The following is a 15596-nucleotide window of genomic DNA, read 5'->3' as shown; positions in this document are numbered from 1 at the left end:
GTTTTTTTTACATTCAACATACTACAGAAATGATCGATTGTTGTGTATGAACTTTTTTTTTTTGCCAACAGTCCCTTGAATGAGTATGTTAAGCAGAGGCCCTGATGGAAGATCAATCTCCAGCCCAGTTGACCTCTTTTCATTTTGCCACCGACTCTGAGCAGCTTTCCCAGCAGCATGATGCTGAACACACCGTGTAGGAGATAGAGTTATGAGGGTGAGGCATATTTTTATTTTCCCAACACAGAAAGTTCTACATGTGGGCCAATCTGATCAGGGCATCATCTAAATGCCTTTAGGTAATCTGAGAACTCTTTGAAAGGCCTATTTTCAGCAATTACCAACCTTCCTACCACTATTCTAAAAGCCAGATTTGTAGAGTGGTCGACAAAATATGTTCTGTCAACAGATTATTCAATTTGAGCAATGATCTATTTGCAACTCTGCCAAAAGTGCAATGGGCCTTGCTTCTTTTCAGGCCTCTTAGGTAATGATATGGGTCAGCAACCTTTACAAAAAGCTGTTTGCCTGTCCGCCTTGAGCAAGAGTAGCATATACCAGGAAAAACGACAAATCAGTCTTTACTGTTTTTACTTTATTCTTTAGAGGGAAGGAATTGAAGAAAGGTTGCCACGTTCCTTGGTTTGAATCCCAGAAACTGCCATGCTGGGTCCCAGGACAAGAAGACCCATAGCCCCAGAATACCCCCATTCCACTGCTCCATGAGCATAGGCTACTTGCAAAAGACTGATTGCATTCGGTTTACATAGGTGCAAAACAAAAATCATATTTTACAAGGAAAAAAGTTTGACATATGAGATCAAAGGAGTACTTAATAGATAAATAAATCGATAAGATAATTGTCAATTTCCACATAATTTTGTTTCAAGTCAATAAGAATCCCTGTGGAGAGCCTGAATAGTCAGGGGGATATTTCACTCAAACAAACACACACAGGGGCGGATTTAGGGAAATTGGGACCCTAGGCAGAGACAGGCATGGGGCCTTCTGAATTGAGAAGACAACACATAAAACAGACCCGTTATACAGATATTTTTATAAAATAGACATATGTTATTTTTTCTACCTTTATTCCCTCTATACTTATCCCTTTTCTTGCTGTTTTCCTCATTGTGTTTTCTTTTGTCCCTTTTTCTTATCATATTACTAATGTACTCAGCTGACTTTTCATGCTGTCTCAAAATGAATCAAAGAATTTCCAATCATTAAGCCCATTCTAACTTAGCTGATTGCTCCTTCCTGTGTTTCCAAAAAGGTTACAGCAAAATTAAATAACCCAGTCCTTCTTTTCACTGTAGACAAGCCATGATCTGCTTATCTGTTCTCCACTTTTCATATAAATTAAATTATAGATGCCAGAATCATGACAGTAGACAAGATAGAGGAGAGCAGGAGGAGGGGTTACCAATCTACTTGCTCTACTGAGCAGAGTTTGCTGCTTTTATATGTTGTTGTCAAAGTCTCCAGTAACAGAAAAAAGTCGATAGATTTGGCACTTAGCGCTTTTTTGTAATAAAAGAGCTAGAGGGGTCTGAAAATCTCGCTAAATATAGCGACAAAAGCGCTAAGTTGGCAACACTGCTCTTCCCGTCGTTTGTTTTCAAATGATTTGCTGCCGCTTGTCTGGACCTTTCTGCATATGTGCAGCAAATGGACTGATCCAATGTGGTGGACACTGAAGGGGGGGCCCCGAGACACACTTAATATTATAAGCATTCTGATGGGATTTTAACAAAATCATTTTGATCAAAAACATAATTAATGTGCACAAATAAGTAATAGCTGTAATAACCATACATGTAAAAGAAGTGTTATGGGGCCCCTAATGGTAAATCCATCCCTGCCCTCACTTCTTCAAACATGCTGTACAGTTACCTTACTTATCAAGGAGAAACATGGCCGCTTCAGCGTCCCTTTATAAACCTTTCTCCTTCATAAGCTCCTTCCACCTGGAGAAGGTCTGTTTAATGTCTATTCTAATTTTTTTTATGTCTCTGGTTTTGTTTTCATTTAAGTTCTCTTGGTGAAACTGTTTCTTGTTCTGCTGCTGAATATGCATGGTTCTGCATTGAGCTGCAGAAGTGTAGATTATCAGTCGTTGGGTTTGCGCAGGGGTCAGCAACGCGGGCCCTCAAGGACCACATGGGGTGCCCTCGGCAATATTCCAGTGGGCTAAGTTTGAAATTTTATTTTATTCTGTTGCTCTTCTGTTTTAATCATTTATACAGCATTACAAAATGATGATTTCTGAAATAAAATTAGAAATGAAAAGAAGCAATAAAAATATGTTTATAATGTACAGAGTTTAGGTAAAGGGTGACCCCTGGGTTAGTGTCTCCAAACGATCTTCACCGCCATAAATCATGTTATTCGGTGCATTAGTACTAATTTATCCCTCGCCGGTCTGTACTTTCATATATCAAATGTCATGGCACTAAGCAAACAAGTGACCAGCTTTATGTCTAAACTAATATGAAATTTTCTGCTTATGAAAATGTATCTGATTATTAGCAGAGGTAATACACCAATAATAACACCTGTGTCAATGCAGTCATGGATTTCAAGAACTAAAAAGACACAATGTCCTTTTAAAGAAAGATTTGTAAAGCTCTGCCTATAGTGTTGTTCTTTATTTATATATTATTTCTCTAAATTCCTTCTAAACTTTACATTGCTAAAAGGAATCCCAGTGGGCATCTTGCTCAGTGGTGGTGCTGATCTGTGGGCATTTTAAAGGCCTTTTTTATTTGGCTTTGCTCTTTGGAACCTGTAATGAAATTTAGTCTGTGCAGTTTATGAGCAACAAAACATACCTCACATGGGCCATATGTCAAAATAGTGTTATTATCTTCCAAGAATGTTAACCGCACTGGTCTGAGCCAGTAACCATCTCTGCCTGAAGGGCCTGTTTCTTCTGCAAGTGGAGCAATTTATGAGTGAGGTTAAGATGTCAGTCTTAGCCATGGTTATAGACAGCTCTGCTTGAACCATCGCTCACACGGACCCATAGATCCAGCGTCTGGCAGCCATTCCTGATGTAAGCCACTGTGTACCCGACAACCTCCTCCATGTTTGCAGATATCCTAATGACACGTATGGCATGTCGTACGCAGGTGTCCCGGTGGCGGGAGATAAATTTGACAGCAAGGAGATGTCAGGCTGGCAACAGCTGTGGGCTACAGTTTCACCAGATGTCTGCCGTTGCTAACCTTCAGAGACATGAACTGGCCTCCAGCCCCACCCTCACCACCCCCTCTGGACCTACTTTACACACACAGTAAATATTTTCCCAGCACAAAATGTAGAGGAGGCGCGGAGCAGAATTTGTTTGTCACGGCTCAAACGGTCAGAGCCCTCAGGGCTGTGATTTATAAGACCCAGAGGAACATGGTGATGGCAGGAAGCCTGTGTTTTACTCCGTCACACAGCTGGAGTCATGACAGACTCTGTGCTCGGTACGGGCTCATAGTGCTCATTGGATGATATGCTGGTGAAGATTCTTAGTCATTCAAAAAAAAAGACAATTAAAAACAATCCACTGGACTTTGTTTCCAAGTTTAAAGACGTTTCTCTTCTCATCCGGGAAGCTTTTTCAATTTAGATGTCAGGAATATTGAGTTCGAGGTTTTATACAGTAGTCCATCAAAACCTTGTTTTGGTTTTGAAAACATGCAAATTGAAACGGACGAAGGGGTCCACCCCCTTGGAATGGGGGTTGTTTGGCTTCTTTTGTTAGCCTACAAGTGTCTGATAATCAGAGAGAAGGAATTCCCTCTGAAAAACCATTTTGGAGAGAAGATTTGTCCTTTGTTCCTGAGCCTGTTGGTGGCACTGTGACACCTTCCTGCTCTTCAGGTGTGCAGAGATGGAAAAAGTGCCACATATTTAACCAATATTAGGTCCAAAACACGCTTATGACTTAGTAGGAATTGGGTAGGTAATTAATCGGATTTATATTTTTTGTTTATTTGAAAATGTGAATTTTTTTCTTTTTCTTTAACCATTAATTTCTTTTATTTAGGAAAACTGATTCCATACCAATAAAACACATTTGATACTTTTTTTCCTGAAATTTTAATGCTAGAATAAATTCTAAAAAAATGTATGCATTTTCGAAATAAAGTAATTTGGACACTTAGTAAATCCCGAGTTTCATTCGTCATTTCCTGCCAAAGTATCTTATTCTTACCTGCATGTGAAAGATTTGTCTGGAAAAGAGCAATTATATCAGTTCGGCTTTTCCGGACCTTTAAATGTTCTTGTCAGCCAGTTTTACTGTGGCTGTTTCAGACATATATCAGTAATTTCTGCCTGTGCAGAAATGCTTCACATGCTTCAGATGTTTCAGCCCAGTTATCCATCGGAAATTTATAGAACTTAGATATTCAAATTTCCTTTTGATCGGGATCATCTGCTAATTCATTTTTTTTAAATCTTTTTTTATGAAAGTTTTCTTTTTTTAATATTTTTAAAGTAAAAAAATAAATAAATAAATGTTGCTTCTGCATTAAGAAGGTCTTAGCCTGGAGTTTTCATGATCTTCCTGTGCATGCATTGGTTGTCTCACCCAAAGCTACAGCAGATAAGGACCGGTTCCCTGCAAGGAGGACCTGATAGAGACATTGGATGGATCGATTGTGAATTCAGATTTCTGAAGCTTCAAAGTTTGCAAAACAGATCATCAACACACCAAAAACAGAAAATTAAAAACAATCCACTGGACTTTGTTTCCAAGTTTGAAGATGTTTTGTTTCACATCCAGGAAGTTTAGTTTAGTATGTTTAGTATACTTCCTTTTATCACATAAATTGAAAAAAATTTAAATTCTTAAAAATGTTAAATTCAGGTCCATATTGACTAGAATAAATGTGTCAATGACATATTTCCATCTCACCATTGGTGCCACAAAGAATATGAAAATATGCTGCAAAGCATCCTGAAAAATAGCAGGAAGTCTCCTCCCATCTTCTGCTACAGACAGCATGCGAGTGTTCGAATCCTGCGGCTTTGTCCTCTGAAGGAGCCGGCCTAACTGGGACTGGGTCGCTCGAAGATTGTGAAGATGAGGAGGCTGGAAGAGTTTGATTATAGATTCAAACAGGTCCAGCCTTCTCTGGCTTTCACTGCCCCTCACTCAGCACATGCTCCGTCGCCTAGCAACCGTGACAGAGTCGGAAACCAGGCAAAAGATAGATGCCAAACTACTTAGTGCTGTTCTGTGTGCTAATTTCATGTTTGATGAGCTTAAGCAGCAGCAGCTTCATCAACAATATCAGATTTATTGTCCCCACACTTCACAGATATTGGAACCTGTGCTTAAATGTCAGCTAAACCCATTTGGGACAGATAAAACCTTGAAATAGTTAGTGTACATGACCCATGTAGAGAGGCCTTAGGCTTCGGCGCAGCTGACCCCGGTTCAAATCTATGGTCCTTTGCTGCAAGTCTCTCCCCCTCCCTCATACCTACTGTTCAAAACGTGAGCCACTAGTGATGTAAACCCTTCCCCCTAAAATTTTTTTTTTTAATTTTTCATTAATTTAAGACAACTCTATTCACATACTTGTATTACATTGAGCGTTATGTACAATTTTCAGCACTGTTTGTCTCCATTTCCCCTTTTTCCTCTGAGTACGGAGCAGCAGGCTTCCTTCAACCTGCAATAATTCATGGGATACTTTAAGTCACGAAGGATAGACCCGACCCGTCCTTCAAATTAGGTGAATATGACATAAAACAGTTACATAGCCCAAACAATGTACCGATTTCATTTATTATAGTTTCAATATTAATTAGCCCATAAACCAATTTAATATTGACAGGATTATGTTGAAATCTGCGATCTTTAGTTGTTTCAACATTTCTTCTGTGATTTAAATTAAATTTAACCTGCTTATGTTCAGCCTGAAAAACATTTTACCTGGCAGGGATTTGACCATAAAACAAATGCATTAAGCAAGTAGCATAAATGTGCCTCAAAGGAAGGTGTTAGATAAAAAAAACATACAGTTTACAAGTTAAAGTCTGATTCCTTATCAATCAAACTCTTTTAGCCTGCTTTAGTCTCATACCCACCACAACCCAAAGATTTCTAATCTCTTACAATAATTATCTGAACCTGTGGCAGAAAAGTAGTTAATTTACACCCTCGTCTCGATCTTTACAGTAAAGTGAAACTTATGCAACCATCTCCCTTCAAAAGGGATCTAATTATGGTATTTATACTTTCTTAAATTGCAGCTACTTGTTGATGGCTTCTGATGTTTTTTAAGAACCATCAGAGATGTCAAAAGTATTAATGTTTATTAGAAGTAGAAGTATAAATTGTACTGTTTCAAACACTTTTGTTGAAGTTAGAGAATCAATTTAAGCTTTTTACTGAAACAAAAGTGTAAAAGCACCATTTAAAAAAATACTTTAAGTATAAAAGTAAAAGTAATGCAGAAAAAAATGTTAAGGACAGATGCTTTAAAGCAGGGGTCTTCAAATTTTTCCAGGCCAAGGACCCCTGAACTCATGGCGAGATGGAGCGGGGAACCCCTAATTATATATACTGTATGAATTGTGTTCTATCAAACTGGTCCTTTAGTCACTCTATTACAGATGGAGTAATGTAACAAAAGTAATTTCTCCCTGGGATTATTAAAGTATTTCTGATTCCTGGTTGATGGGACAGGTGTTGTGAATGAAACGGTTCCCAGCTTGAAAGAGCTCCTGTGTGTCTCTGAATGTGTGCATTGATGACTGAAAGACATCTTCTGCTTCCATTTATCTGTTTACTACAGTCTGTTGAATTCATGTTAATGTGGATTTAAAGACATTTCAATTAGTGGAAAAAATTGCAGGGGGGAATATAAACTGACTAATCAACCAAAACTTTTGCGACCCCCATGCACTACCTCCGTGGACCGCCTAGGGGTCGCGGACCCCCTGTTGAAGACCTCCACTTTAAACCTTATGTTGGTTACTGCACTACCCTGTTAAAGGAACATTTTCTACAATTCTGGATGATAACTTTCTTATAATCAATTGTCTTAGTTTTATAACTAATTGCAACAACGTCAAATTTAACTTTGCGTCCTCTTGAAAAACTATTTTGATATGTGGCGAACAACAAGTTGGTGCAGCACTGGGTCCAACCACAAAGAAATTAATTATCTGGATGAAACAAATTATTTTGATGGATTATAGTTTTTTAAATACCAAAAGACCATAAGGAAAATGAGCTTAAATTAAACTAAACCAACGAGTCTATTTTTAAAATGTAAGTGGTAGAAGTAAAAAGTTGTTTGAAAAATAATTACTCCAGTAAAATTTCTACTTAAGAAGGTAACAAAATATTTGTACTTTGTTATTTGACAACTCTAGAGAGCATCGGTGTACAAACTGCAGCTTGAGGAGAAAAAGTTTAGGCTTTGGTTTTAAAACAATATGCCAAACCCTAAAAGCTTTACATAGCCTTATTCAAGTGATTATAAAAAAAAAAAAAAAAAAAAAAAAAAAAAAAGAAACAGAAAGAGTATGAGACAAGTGCAAACACACAAAGCCACCTGTTGAAAATCACAACAACAGTATTAGTGAATCAGCCAAAAAGACAGTGTTACTCTGGAGGAGCTGCAGTGATCTGTAGCTTTGAATCTGTTGACACGACAGCTTTTAGTTGCCTATTCCATGTGTTTGACCTTTTAGAAAGGAGAGGAAGAAAGCCACTACTCTTTTTCAGACTGAGTTTTGCAAATTTCATGTTATTTTCTCTTCACACGCTTGGCCCTCGTATTGACCAATACAATGTTTTTGTTAGTGTCCATGCAGATTAAATGAAATGAAATCTGTGCTCCTCACTCCAAAGGATAGCCCACCACCAGAAGTGAAAGATTGTGATTTATAAAATGCTTTTTGAAAAGAATGCAATTCGTTAAACTGAATCTGAAAAACAGAATTTAGGAACAAAGGTAAAAACTGTAAAGGAATAATACATTTTGAAAATTTAATTTCAAAAGTATGAAATCTGTAGAAAAAATGAGAAATAAAATGCATAAAAAAATAGAATATGAAATAAATCAGAGAAAACAGCAAAGTTACTTTGAAAACCTTTTTTGATTACAAAGCTTTTCAAAGTTCATTTCGAGATTGTATTTTTTCCCCCCAAATTTCTTTTTACAAAATGTGTTTTTTCTTTCACATTTTCATGTAAAAAAAAAACATGTTCTTTGCTGGCAAGAGTAATGGAGGATTACAAATTACATTGACTTCATATAGCTGCTGCAAGTCCAAGTTTTCAAATTTATAAAAAAAAAAGGGATTTGTAAAGTTTTCAGTCACCAAGTTAACAACTGTTAGCAATAGAGGCTCTTAATCTGCATTATTTACTTTCAAACATTGCTGTTAATGGTTGATTACAGAAGGGCTGAGTGTTTGTGTATGAAACTGATTTTTATGCAGTCATACACACAAGGAAGCCATATTGGATTTTGAGGATGAAGCTAGTGAGATAATGTTTTTAATATTGTTCAGTTTATGTTTTTATGAAATCACAGATTAAAAAACAAAAATCATGAAGTCAAAAATCTGTTTAGATCATAATGCCTAAATGATGACCTTCAATGTGCCGCACCTTTTAGGGGTGTTTCAGCTTGCATTCCTGAAACAAATGGCACAATTACTTTCTTAGTATGCAGTCAAGTCTTCCAGAGTCCTGTTAATGACCTGGTTATTTTTACTTGAGTGTATTGAAGCAGGGAGAATCTATTCTGACATCTAAAATTGAGGAATTCTGTTCTAGTTCATGGCACCTGGATTACTTTTAAAATGTCTGCCATCCATTTTAAAAATCATGCATAGTTTTTGTTTCACCTTATCAACATGCACATTCTATCAACCTTTAACTGAAAACAGTTTGATATATTGCAAGAAAATGAGCAACAATCTTTTTTTTAAATGAAGATTGTTAAGGGTTTTTTTAAGTTACAAAAGATAAAAGCACACTGCACTCGAAAAACGATCTAGAAATAAGTAAAAATGTCTTAAATTAAGTGTATTTAGCTTTAATCTGAGTAGGTTAAGGAGATAGTTTGCCAATGGAATGAATATTTTTACTCTTAAAATACGACAATTAGAAAATATGCACTTAAAATAAGACAATGCAGTTGTGTTTTCCTATTTTAAGTGTAAATTGTCTTGTTCCATTGGCAAAATGTCTCTTTTACCTCCTCAATCCAAGAACAAATGCACATATTTTAAGAAAAAATGACTTATCTAGATTTTTTCTAGTGTGCAAAAACCAAATAAGTAAAACATTTCTCAAATTAAGTGTATTTACCATTAATTTGAGAAGGTAAATAAGATGCTTTTCCAATGGAATTAGTATTTTAACTCTTAAAATAAGATAATTTGATAATATGCTCTTGAAATAAGACAATGCAATTATTCTTTTTTATTTTTAATGTAAATTGTCTTGTTCCATTGGCAAAGTGCCTCGCTTACCTCCTCAAATTAAGAAAAAAATCACTTATTTTAAGAATAAAATTACTTATTTAGACTTTCATTTGTTGCAGTGCAGTGAGGCACTGTCAGCCCAATGAGTAAATGTATAAAAGTAGGTTCCTAGCAGTGCAGAGCGGGCTGATGGCAGTGATGTCAGAGTGCGGACAGAGTTTACATTCCTGCAGTCTTCAGCGAGCGATGAGAAGCAATGTGCCATCAACACGGCTGTCAGGTCACGCTGCGTACAGCTCTGATCCTGGCTCAGATGGACAGACACAGACACTCCTGGTCACTCCAGCAGGACTTGAACCGGGCTCAGAATGACTTCGGTAACATTTGTGTGCTTCCTGACATCGCTGAAATCTAGTCAACCGCTTTTAAAATTGTTTTGATAAGAGGGATAGCGTTGTGTTTAGAAAGGCCTCTCATGTTGATGGATGTGGGCTTTTTCTTCTGGAGCTGACTCGCTCTGACTAATGCTAAAGAAGAAGAAGGTGTGATGACACCTGTGTGTGTGTGTGTGTGTGTGTGTGTGTGTGTGTGTGTGTGTGTGTGTGTGTGTGTGTGTGTGTGTGTGTGTGTGTGTGTGTGTGGCAATATATGGCACTCCCTTCTCAGAATCACCTTACAGTAAATTTGGCACTCGGGCTATTTGTCAGAGCTCACCCTATCCATGATCTATTTCCCATCTTCCGTCGCTGCCTAAAAAAAAAAGGAAAAAGATATGTCAGCAAAAAGCTATTTTGGATCATTTAACCTGATTTATTTTGCTCAAGCAAGCATTTGACCCAACCTTTACATCTGGTTAAGTGGTTCTCTCCGTCACTATATATAATAAATGATACCAGCTAATCGCTCTGGAACCTTGAGTTTTTTTTTTTTTTTTTCTAAGCCTGTATGAATTAGCCTCATATTAAATTAGCACAAGTTTTCTATAAAGAAAAGGAAAAATTTCTGTACAAGTCTTAAAATGAAGTCTGCTTCTGAGCTGAGCTGCTTCTGTCATGATTTTATCAAGAGCTCGGACCCACATGCAGAGAAACCAATACAGAGAGACCAGGGGAAAAGTTTAACAGGTTTATTGAGAAGGTTGTGGAGATTTCAGTGTTCCTCTGAACACTGCTCAACCAGAACTGAAAGGTAAGGGGAAGACACTGCGATTAGTTCAGGTTCAGTGGGAAAATTGATTCTCGAACTTGAAAAGAAATGGTTTGCAGACTCACCTTTCTAGAAAAATGGTTGACTCTTTGACTCCAGTCGGTGTGGGGTGTTCCAGTGTTTGTCTCATTCGGTGGAGGGTGGAGAGGGTTTATCCAGAATGCGGCTGTTTGCAGGAGAATGGAGAAACTGACTGCCACTCAGATTTCCTGCTGTACTTGAACGGGTCGTAGTGGAGATGAATCCCTTGCTCAGTGAAAAACTCAAACGATCCCTTGGAGGAAAGTGGATCCAATCCTCCAGTTTGAATCCCCAGCTCAGTTTGAGGCTCAGTTGACCCTTCCAGGGAGAGAAGGTCCGAAACGTCCAGTTTGCAGGAAGACTTCCTGCCGAGAGGCAAAGAGAAAAATAGCAAGATTAAAACTCAGGTTGACAAAAACTCAGCAACTGAGCTTGGCTAGAGTACCCTAAACTGGCAACACTCTGGCGTCGAGGTATAAGCAGTCAGCAGCTTAAGAGCACTCCGTTAATGAGGTAACCCTTTGCAGGTGTGTGAGGAGGTGAATCAGGACTAGGCGCCGCCTGGTGGAGGAAGGAAGACAAACACACAAAACACAAACCACACAGACAGGAGTCCTAACTTAGGACCTAGCTACAGACCAAAGCTCATTTATGATGACTGAATTGGTGCTTTTATATAATTATTCTGAAATGCTAGATATGCACCCATTTGAAATTTGCCCCTGACTTCGAGTCTGCCTGCCTTTAGTCCTTTTATCCGGTTTGAATGGCTAAAGCCAAATGTAGCTGATTTCTCTGGTTGATATAATATGGAATCAGTGTTGATAATGTTTGTATAATTTATGTATATTTCTTCCTTGCATAAACAGTATTCAGTAACTTTAAATGCATTGCTGTCGTATTAACTGTTAGCATTGTTATAATATAACTAAACTTTATTAATCTCTGGAGAAATTTACCTCTGCATTTAACCCATCCCCTTGGGGAGCAGTGAGCTGCTACTGTGAGGCAGTGTGGGGTTAAGGGTCTTGCTCAGAGACCCAGACAGGAAGCTGTGGGATCGAGCTTGGTACTTGCATCCTTGCCAGAGCACAAGCGCACTGCTCTTGCCACTAGGCCAACGCTCCCCCTGAGCTTGGCCAGAGTTACCAAAGCAGATAGTTGTGTATTGAATTTGGATCCTGCCCTTATCTCTGAGATCTCCAACAGGCTGCCAACATGTTCGAGAAACCCAGAGCGCAAAAGTTCAAGAAGATAAGACAGATCAAAAGTGATTTAGTCTGTTGAGCCTTCATGTTATCTGCTCACAGTCTCTCTTTGCAGATTGAATAAACCACAGACTTGTTTCAACTTGTTGTACAAATACACTTTGGTTGTTGATAGGGGGAGCAATTAGATTATATGTGGTTTGTTTTGTTTTTTGTTTTTTTAAATTTGTAAATAAACCTGTTGTAAAAGCATAACTCTACCCCCAGACAAATTTTGTAAAATGCCAAAAAAAAGTATGCAATGCTCCAGAAACACAACCAAGTGTGGGTATCAATGGAGAGGGGTGAGGTCAGGATGAGGGAAAGTGAGAGTGAATTTGATAGGACTGAATAGTATAAATAAAATTAAAATTTGCCCTAACTACTGGTTAAAACAATACTTACCTTAATATTGCTATTGGTCTGTATTCCCTTGCCCAAAACTTCAACTTCTGACTCATGGTATGAGATGGTTTTATGTTTCTCTAGGGTCAAAATCAGTCGGTAAAGTCTGTATAGGTGTACCACTTTCATCATTGTTATGACAACAACAATGGAGAATATGAGCTTCCACAGCCAGGAAAATGGAACGCTATCACCTCGGAGATGACATCAAGGCAGCTTCCCGGCTCCAACTCTAGAACACTAACAGAATCAGAATCAGACTCAGACATACTTTAATAATCCCAGAGGGAAATAACTTTTTTTTTACACGCTCCAGATACAAACATTTATATATATATATATAACAACAACAACAAACCATCCATCCATTATCTGACACGCTTGTCCCGAGTGGGGTCGAGAGGGGTGCTGGTACACCCTGGACAGGTCGCCAGTCCATCGCAGGGCAACACAGAGACACACAGGAAAAAAATAACCATTCACGCACACACTCACTAAGGACAATTTAGAGAAGCCAATTAACCTAACAGTCACAACAAACCACACAAGATAATATAAATATATATGCATATAACTCTTCTTTCTCTATATATATATAAATGTATAGTTATGCATATGTATAACTGTGTATATATGTATAACATATCCAAACATGGGGCTGTGACGTAGAAATATATCAGGCTACACTGGCATTCACTGTTTTACCCAATAGGAGATTTCATTCAGGTGATTTGCAGTTGATTTCTCAGTCCTGTATCTCTGACTGTGACTGGCTGGATGTGCTCTCTTCATCCTCTGACATGGGAGCTGGCTCGGAGCTCGTCTGCCTTGCTGTGTGTTTCCTGGATGGGGCCGTCTGTGGAGCTGGTTTATAGCTGCTTTTTGTATCTCTGCTTCTGTCTCCTTGAACTCCAGTCGGCCTCAGAAGATGGCCACTCACACTGAGTCTGGTTCTGCTTGAGGTTTCTTCCTGTTAAAAGGGAATTTTTCCTCTCCACTGTCGTTACAAGCATGCTTAGTGTGAGGGATTGAGGGATTGAGTCGATGCAATCAACTGTTTTTTCTTGGATAGAAAACTTTGAATCAGTTTGACTCTATGATCTGGTGAACTGTAAAGTGCCTTAGGATGACAAGCGTTGAGAATTGGCGCTATAGAAATAAACTGAATTGAATTGAATTTCATTTCATTTAGTTGATTTAATTTCCTTTCAGTGCTGCCCTGTATGGGTTGAGTTTCAACCCAAATAGACTAAAATAGTTGCAGAATCAAAATTTTCACCATAACTTCTTTTTTCCAGCTTTTTATTGTCATTACACTGTCACAGTACAGAGCAACAAAATTTGCCCTCTGCATTTTGCCCATCCCCTTGGGGAGCAGTGGGCTTCCACTGTCTGTGGGAGTGGGGCTCGAACTCAGAACTTCCAAGCTCTATGCCCTAACCACTAGGCCAACACTGCCCTCAGAATGTACAGCCCTATATTGTCGCACAACGCGGGAAATGCATTTAACCCATCCCCTGGGGGGGCAGTGGGCTGCCATTGTGTGGCGCCTGGGGAGCAGAGTGGAGCTTTCTGGGGATCAAACCGGGTACGTGCAACCTTCTCACAGCAAAAGCGTGCTGCTCTTAGCCTGACGTAGTCCGACTCAATTCTAGTCAGAATATGAGTCTGATACTGCTCCATAGAGCTGTGATTATGGGGCGTGTTTTGAACGGACCAGGAAAAAAAATGCCTCTGCACTCAATTGGATAGACCTACAACCAATAAGAGCAACGGAGTGCGTGACGTATCTTAAGCCAGGCATAGTTGTTGTCCACAAAAATCAAAGCGTGCAGTTTCACGCCTAGAATAAGAAGGTGAGCCTTGATCGCGTTTCTCTGTTCCTCTTTTAAAATTAATTTGCTGTCGATATCTTCTAGAACAGACCTAATAGCAGAATCTACTCACCCAAACTCTCCAGCGGCAGCCATTATTGTTGTCACCCAAGCCCGCTTTGGTCACGTGGTTGATAACGTTACTCTTGATCATCTGTCCATGATCGTATAAAGCCCGCCCTGACAATTTGATTGGATCGCCTGACAGTGGGCTTTAATACTCGCGCTACTATGGAGCAGAGCCAGACCGAACTTCCCCGACCTCAAACCTTGTGGGCGGGACTAAGTTCGGACTGGCACCCAGGCTATGCTGCTCTAGCCACTAACATAAAGACGGCACCCATAAGGCCCTATTCATGCTGTGTAAATGTATCTATTTTAACTTCAAGAATAATAAATAATTTAAAAATATTTTTTTATTGATTTTGGTGTAGTTAATTTAGCTAAGTTGCCGTCTACTGGTATTTCATCAGCTAAAAAGCAAAGAAAAAAAAAAAATCAAAAGATTCTGGTAACTTTTTTTTTTTCCTGATTGCCTCTTAAAGATTTGCCGCATCATTTTTTCACAACTTTTACAGCTATCCAGTAAACATTTTAGGAACCAAAGATTTTTTTTTTTCTCTTTTGTTAGCATTTTGTTTTAGATTTAGGTTTGAAGAGAAAGACAGGATCCATCTGTATGTGTGGAGCTCATTGGCTGCCTAAAGGCAAAATGAAAATAAGGGGTTGTTAAAATATGTTCCCACAGTTTAATAAACCATGCAAACAAATTTGCTCGAAGCCATAGTTCTGTTAGAGAAAAAAATAATAGATCATAACTTGGGTGCAGTTCAGCTAGAAACTTGGACAAATTTGTGCCTCAGGTCTCTTTAATTTAGATGGAAAATGTAGCAAAACTTTTTTTTCTTAAACAGGAGAAAAGAAGCTTATTTTCTTTAATGTTTTTTTCTCATGTAAAACAGTAGTCAGAGTTGATGCTTGATGGCTTCCTAGGAAATTCTAACAAAAGAAGAAAAGAAATCAAAACACGCTTGGCAGGTTGGGTTGTCAGTTATGCATTATTATCAGAAGTGGTAGCAGCAGCAACGCTATTAATGATATTATCTTTTATGGGGTTTTGTTTTTCTTTGTGGGACTGTCTAAACTAAAACTGCAGGCAGACCCTATTGGCTCAGTCGGTGCTGTTTATTCTGCTAGATCTGCTGCTCGAACATCAACATGTAGTCTAAACAGAGGGGGGAAAAAACTATTTCCTAAACTTACATGAATGTTTTGAATGAATATTATGAACAAAAACAGAGTTTCTTTAGTCTTAAAAGTGGGCCTTTTTGGAAACTGTGAGACAGGGAGTGACTCTGTATGTAACAACAATGTCTTTCTCTGCAAA

At 38.5% G+C, this 15596-nt stretch overlaps 1 long non-coding RNA gene across 1 annotated transcript in view; it reads left to right on the top strand.

Moving 5' to 3' along the window:
• LOC119795821 overlaps positions 1-3623 on the top strand; it is a 4113-nt gene extending 490 nt beyond the window's left edge. The window contains exons 2-3 of the long non-coding RNA XR_005282376.1: positions 72-217; positions 3135-3623. This is a non-coding gene — a long non-coding RNA (uncharacterized LOC119795821). The remainder of the gene's footprint in view (positions 1-71; positions 218-3134) is intronic.
• Positions 3624-15596: the final 11973 nt, after the last annotated feature.

Source organism: Cyprinodon tularosa, unplaced genomic scaffold (genome assembly GCF_016077235.1).
Source record: "Cyprinodon tularosa strain WSP-4 unplaced genomic scaffold, ASM1607723v1 ctg114, whole genome shotgun sequence".
Classification (NCBI taxonomy): Eukaryota; Metazoa; Chordata; class Actinopteri; order Cyprinodontiformes; family Cyprinodontidae; genus Cyprinodon; species Cyprinodon tularosa.
The sequence above is the reverse complement of the archived record's forward strand: the minus strand, read 5'-3'. Positions and strand labels throughout refer to the sequence as shown.